Here is a 7,326-nt window from a genome sequence, read left to right as displayed (position 1 = left end):
AATAGTATGGCCGAATAATTCTCTTCCATTAATGTTCCAGACTTGAATTAGAAACCCTTTACGCATCAACCACTAATCTTCTCTCTTAAGGCCGTCAATACCATGATAGGAGCAAAGATTCGTTTTTCTGGTAGAGCTAATTCTGAGATTGTTGCAAAATCAAGAATACTCAGTACTCAATATGCTGCCTCTGTTACAACCATGTCTCAGAAGTTAATGGTGAGGGTAAGTGAGGTTGATAATCTTAACAACCAAATATATGAGTTACGACAGAAGCTTGATAATAAGGATAGAGAGAATAAAAGGCTATAGCAAGAAAACAAGGAGTTGAAAAAATTTGTAGACTGGTATGCTTATGATCTACAACTATGAATAGAGGAGCTGGAATGAAAGAGAGTTTAGATACAAGGTTCACATCGGCAGATAACAACAGAGGTTCATCGTTTTCGAGAAAAAATAGGAACAACCTGCTGTTAATCTCTCTGGCTTAGCAAGAAAACTTTTGACAATATGTGTCCAGCATATCTTGTAATTTTTGACTAAATAAGATTTGAAGAGATGATAACTAGTTTTGTTCTTTATACTATTTCTATAAAATCAGTCTTAAAATTCATCTAATTCGTATTAAATCTTCTTTTCATCTCTATAACTCATTTGCATTCCTTCAACATTCTCACTTTAAGCCTTCAATTCTTTTGTCAATGGCTCATACGTCAAACACTCCTCTAGATCCATCCATGAAGTATTCTACATCTCAATCTCCTATCTTTTCTGCAGCTGCCATTGGTATCATGTTGTAGTAAGAAAATAATAATTTAGCTAATAAGTCTGACTCTGACGCTATCTATGACTTGGTGAGTCTCGGGACTCACTACTCCTATTCTATAGTTAATTTTTCTCAGCAGCTACAAGGCAGAAACCATGACGTTGAAAAGCTTAATGAATAAATTGTTGTACTTCAGTGAATTGTTCAAGAGGCTCACACAAGGGAATGAATCCTTCGGCAAAAGAATAAATAGTTGAAGTCCTTATTAGACTCTTCATTCCGCTTACCAGTTCCCATGGATAGGGATAACATGATATTGTATGAAGAGAATAAGTGTCTCAAACATGAGGCTAAGAACCTCAAGTTTATGTTAAAGTATTTATAAAAAATTATCTCTCTATTTTTATTGACTATGGTCTATCTTTTAAGAGATATTCATAGCATGCATTATAACTATTTCTCTTCTAAGCATGCATAGTCTATCTTCTAGTAAAGGTTTTATAAAAATATATGCTAACTGATCGTGTGTGCTTGTGAACTCTAGTACCATATCGCCTTTCTACACATGATCTTGAAGAAAATGATATATAATTTCAATATGCTTTGTTCTAGAATGTTGTATTGGGTTCTTTGAAAGATTTATAGTACTTGTATTATCACATTTGATTGGAATGTGATTATACATGAGTTTAAAATTTTCAAGTTGTTGCTTCATGAAAAAAACCTTGAGCACAACAACTACCTACAGCAACATATTCTGCCTCATCAGTAAATAATTGTAATGTCCGTCCTTGTGGTAGGTCTTTTTGAAAATGATTTTAATAAAAATAAACAGGAATTACGGTTCCTTTTTAAAATTTCTTTTCCTTTTATGCCAGGGTACAAAAGACTCCATGTTTATAAATAACATTCATTTTTCTTGATTAAAAAGTTACAACGGAAAACATAAATGTTATAATTAAACTTTCTCGTACAAAATATATTGCCTAGGCTTTTGTGCTCTTCCCCTTGGGCTATGCCTGTCCTGACGTGTCATGCTCATCTTGCCCCTGGGAGAGTACACATAAAAACTAAAATTAGTCGATAACTCATAAGGATTACTTCACACAATTAAAATATATTAACATAGGTTTTCAGTCATGCATTCATCACTCCAGACATACATATCGTACTTATCATGCATTGACATGCAATTCATTTTAAAAATGTTGCAAGGTGGGGTTTCTTTAAAAAAAAAAAAATGTTTTCTTTCTTCAAACAATTCTCCACACCTCGCAGCCTTCATTTCTTAAAGAATCTCTTCATGCATACATATTTTTATACATACATTCATGCATACGTCTTTTCTTACATACATGCATTCTTTCTTAACATGTATATGTTCTTTTTTTTATCACTATCATTGGTTGTTGCACATTGTTGTGCCCCGTGTGCTGGGGTTATAGGCCTTTTGGACCTGATTCTGCCCGTAGTCACAGGTTGGGAATCCATTCCGTCAGGGTGCAGCACTAGGTGCACTACCAGTACTACTTACCTGACATTGCAATCTGCCCAGTCCAGTCCATTCAATACCTTTTCCTTTCCCATTCATATGGCCATTACGTATTTTCATACATCATGCATTCAGTGTTCATTCATTTTCAGTCATTTCCTTTCCTTTTCAGTCATTTACAATCCAGTTCTTACAGTTCTTTATAGTTCTTATGGTGCTTCAGTTCGTTTCATTCATAAAGTCATTTTAAAAAAGTGGTTTTCTTTCTTTTCGTAAAATTCATTTTATTCTTTCATTTGCATCCTTTAAAAACGTCGGTTTGTGTATCTTTTAAAGCTTCTTTTCGTTTCCGTTCGTGAACATACATATAATACATACCACTTATAGCATCCATTCACATGCATATACATACGTACTTTGGGTGCATGAAAAGGGGCTGCCAAGGAGAGCCGTTACATACTTATACTTAAAAACTTAAGCTTTGTTTTCTTTTTCGTAAAGCGTGTCTAGTAGAGAAAAGATTCATTTTCCTTTTAGAGAAAAGTGTTTTGTTTTCATCTTCTATTATTTAGAAAAAACTCTAGAAGAGTATGAACGTAATACTTACCTGGACTTCATGCCATACTCATTCCATGCAGTCCACTCCTACGTGTGTCAGATGGAAACCCACGTGCATACACATAACCTTACGTCATCATCTATCTAATATATAAGCAACTAAACTAAAAATAGAACTATGCTTCACTTGGAACACTCTCCATCCATCCTTGGGCTCTTACATCCATTTACTATGCTAAAACCTTCGGGGTCTTATTCCTTAAAGTAAACCTCCGTGATTCACCTTAGGATTAAGATACTAAGACCTCCGTCTCATTCTTCTATATCCACATGTCGACGCATGACTTAGACTAACTAAGTCATGCATCTTAATCCTATACAACTTACCCATTACTAACTTCATGTATCCTAGTTCATACTAAATCCCCATTCCCATCCAGGCAGGCTACATGACTTTAAGCCAACTCTAGGGCTAAAACACCATGTAACTATGCTGAAGACAAATTACCCATTACATATGGTAAACCTGTCCGGCACACATGTCTCGCCAGAAGCACATATATCTTATCCCTTTTATCACCTAAGACCAACATATAATTCTAATGGATGCCCGCTTGCATAAACAAGCTTCATACTCTGATACCAACTTGCTCAAATTCGGTCGATAAAATTCTTCCTACTTCATGGTCCTATACAAGTTCATCGCAACACTTGACAGGAGAGGACTCTGCATCCACAAATGCACCTCTGTCAAGTTACGTAGCTTGAGACAAATCCTGAGTCACGTCACGATACTCGTCATGCTTCCACTGCACTCTCTAATACTTTTTCATCACTTCACACATACTTTCAGCCATAAGTCAACCACAAGGTGACACCTATCACCTCGGACTACAGACCATGGCCCAACTATTTCAGGACACTGTTACATTGTTTCCGACATGGCTCACACACCCTACGCTTCTCAGCTACGCCCTCCCACCCTTTGTGACACGCAGTCCGGTGTATCACAACATAGCACAGAGTACATTTACGTGAACTCTCTTCCATCCACACTACGACACACATCACTACGATGCACACCTCATGGTGTATCGCTACACAACATGGAGTACGTACCATGCATACTCCCTTTGCTACATCACTTATTATCACGACGCACATCACATGATGCATTGCTACACGACACGGAGTACACGCCACGTGTACTCCCTTCACAACAATATGCTGCATCATAACTACAGCACACCTCAATTCATACTTCATAGCACACTACGCAGTGAAGCCCAACACTTCACAACTACACTTCGCTTCATAACTACGTAGTGAACTCCACAATACTAACAGCACAATCCACAACCTATCAACTAACTAACATATTTATATAAATAACGAGAGATAGAGGGTTATACCATCGACGGGATAACCCGTGTGTCACTCGCTACCTGTCACGATCAAGGCGTCGGAGGAGTTGTACGTGGCGATTAACACCACGTACGGTCACTGTCCAACACGTAAAGTGGAGGTCTGGGCTTGAGAATAGTTAGGCGTGGTCTTGGAAAGGTCGTGGTGGTGAAAATGGTTGGACATGAAAATGGTTGGGGAAGGTCGTGGTGGTGAGAGGAACAAGATGGTGGTGGTGAGATGCTGTGGGTAGCCATGCATGGTGGTGCAACCGAATATGTGTGGTTGTAGAGACCCATCGGAGAAAGAGAGAGTCACGGTGAAAGGAGAACATGGGGAGGAAGCCCATGATGTGGTGGAGCCGTCTGTTGTGATCGTTGGCCAATTTGGTTGTGTACAGCAGTGCTAGGAGGAGGAATAGGCTTTAAAACCCATTCAGTTGGAGGGAGAAAGGGAGAGAGAGAGAGAGAGAGAGAGAGAGAGAGAGAGAGAGAGAGAGAGAGAGAGAGAGAGAGAGTTGCTGGTGTAACTCACCACCGGTGGGGTTGAGCTCGCCGGTGAGAGGGGAACACGCCGGTGGTGGAGGTGAGATGTCGTGGCGGGTGGTGGCTGTGACGCCCCCAACTCTCACGTACGGACACGTGAAAATTGAGGCGTCGGGATGATGACAACCCGGGTCACACATCTCATCGACGAGTGCCAAGTGTGTGTACATGCAACCAGTGTACAAATAAAATCACGCAGCAGATAATAAAAGTCTTATAACTAAGTACTAGAATTTTTTATTAATACAAACCTGCTTAAACCACACATAATAAAATATTAGAAGTCTCAAATATTGTTTCAAAACCAAAATACAAGGTATAAAAACTAAAGAGATATTTTTTGACATAAACAACTCCAAATCAAAACTCTGGCAGAGCTGCCTCCTCGGGTTTAGCCTCCTCCTCCTCCTCAACATCTGCATCAAAATTTACGGATCCAAAATGGTACCGTAGGTAAGTAATAAACCAAACAAACCTCAAGATAAAAAGTATATTCATGCCATAACAATATGCATGAAAATGATGCCATACGCATATATCCCAAAAGTCCACCTTTTCCATGCACGCCAAAAATCCCATTTTGGCCCAAAACATTCCCTTTAAACATAACCTCACCATTATCCCAGATAATGGCCCAAAAACCAAACCATCAAAGCATTGTAGGCGGGAATCGCATGCGGGATTCTACCACCATCCCTGCTCACCATCATCCCTACGCGTGCACCGTAGGCGGGAATCACAGACGGGATTCTACCACCGTCCCTGCTTATCACCAATTCTACGCCGTGTGCACCGTAGGAGGGAGTCGCAGGTGGCACTCTACCACCATCCCTGCTCACCACCATCCCTACATGTGCCTCTGACTCAAACCAGACAATCAAATCGTTCACATATACCATAAATCATTTTTCGCTTACCAGCCCAGTTCTCATTTTACAAACACATGTACATTCATGCAATTACACGAAAACCCAGTTTTCCCTTTTTAAGCATGAACATGCATGCACTATACAATGCAAACATCAAGGCACAAAATCTCTAACAAATATCAACATCAACCAAACATAATTAACTCCATCCTCAATCCATCCGACCCCTGACTCCTAGGACTCAGTTCGGAATAACCAACCAGTCACAATTTATCGTTAAAGCAAAGATTTATTTTAATTTAAAAGAAATTTTGAAAAATACTTACAGCGCTATATAATAATTTTTGAAGGATCAAGGAGCTACAAAAGGCGGATACAGTGCTTCGATGGTTTGGTAGGGAATGGCCTAGAGGTGTTTATAAATCTAATGGAAGTGAGAGTTGGCCGTGGGTGGCAGTGGAAGCGAAAAAACGGCAAAATGGAGATGAGCTCGTGGGAGCTGCTCCGGCAACGGATCGGAGCTGGAAATGGATGGTTTAGGACGGCAAGAGGTAGATGATGAAGTGATGAAGAATTGGTGGCCGGAGGTGGAATGACGGCAGCGAAAAGGGGGAAAAACCGTGCGGAATGGTGGGGCTCTCGGTGGCTAACGGCGGCACGGGAGGGGCTGATATTTGGTGGGGAGGTGCGCTGGCTGGAGGGGAGTTGACCAGTGGGGGCGATGCAGGTTAGGGAGGCGGGACGGCGGCGAACTGGGCGGTGGAGGAAACGGACAAAAATGAGGGGATGGGTCACACACACGAAGAAAGGGAGAAGGAAAAAGAAAGAAAGAAAAAAGAAAGAAAAAGAGAAGAAAAAGAAAAAGAAAAGAGGAAAAAGAAAAAGAGAAAAAGAAAAGATGGGGAAAAGAAATGAGATCCAATCCTCACCTCTGGAGTCTAGAAACTGATTCGACGAAAATGACTTTAAAAGCTATAAAACGAATAAAATAATTTAAACACCACATCAAGCTAAAATATAATAAATAACTACTAAAAACAACAACATAATTTTAAATCAAAAAATAAACTAAAATAAATTACACAGCAATTTAAACTCAAAACGATACTTAATATTAAGAAAGCTCTACAAAAAAAATTATCACAACTAAATAAATCTAATTAAAATACAATAATTTAAAATAAAATAACTAATATTTTAATTAAATTAAAATATTCTTTCAGTGAAAATACACGTAAAAATGGATATCACAGTGGCACCAAATGGAGGAAAAGAACGGTAGAGAAGAGAAAGAAGCCGTGTATCAGGCTGGGGGAGAGAGAAGAGAGAGTGGGAAAAGAGAAAAGTGAGGAGGAAAAGAGAGGGGCTTGGGTATTTAATCCAAGTCCTTCGTTTCGAGATCTACAAAATGATCTAACGGTGAGTTTAAAAACTGATTTGAAAACACGTTAGTATTTTATTTAAAATAAAACAATGAGAGGAATTAAGATAGAATATTATTTTATAAACTAAAGTTTATAAAATAATATTCTTTTATCATTATTTAAAATGATGAAATCTCTTTAATTTCTCAAAGAGGATAAAACCATTTAAATTAATTTAGAGTTTTCAACGTAAAGTTAAATCTCTCAATACTTTAAAATGACTTAGAATATTTAATTTAAATAATTATCCACAATTCTAATATTTTTA

This window comes from Carya illinoinensis, chromosome 7 (genome assembly GCF_018687715.1).
Source record: "Carya illinoinensis cultivar Pawnee chromosome 7, C.illinoinensisPawnee_v1, whole genome shotgun sequence".
NCBI classification, from domain to species: Eukaryota; Viridiplantae; Streptophyta; class Magnoliopsida; order Fagales; family Juglandaceae; genus Carya; species Carya illinoinensis.
This window is presented reverse-complemented; position numbering follows the sequence as displayed.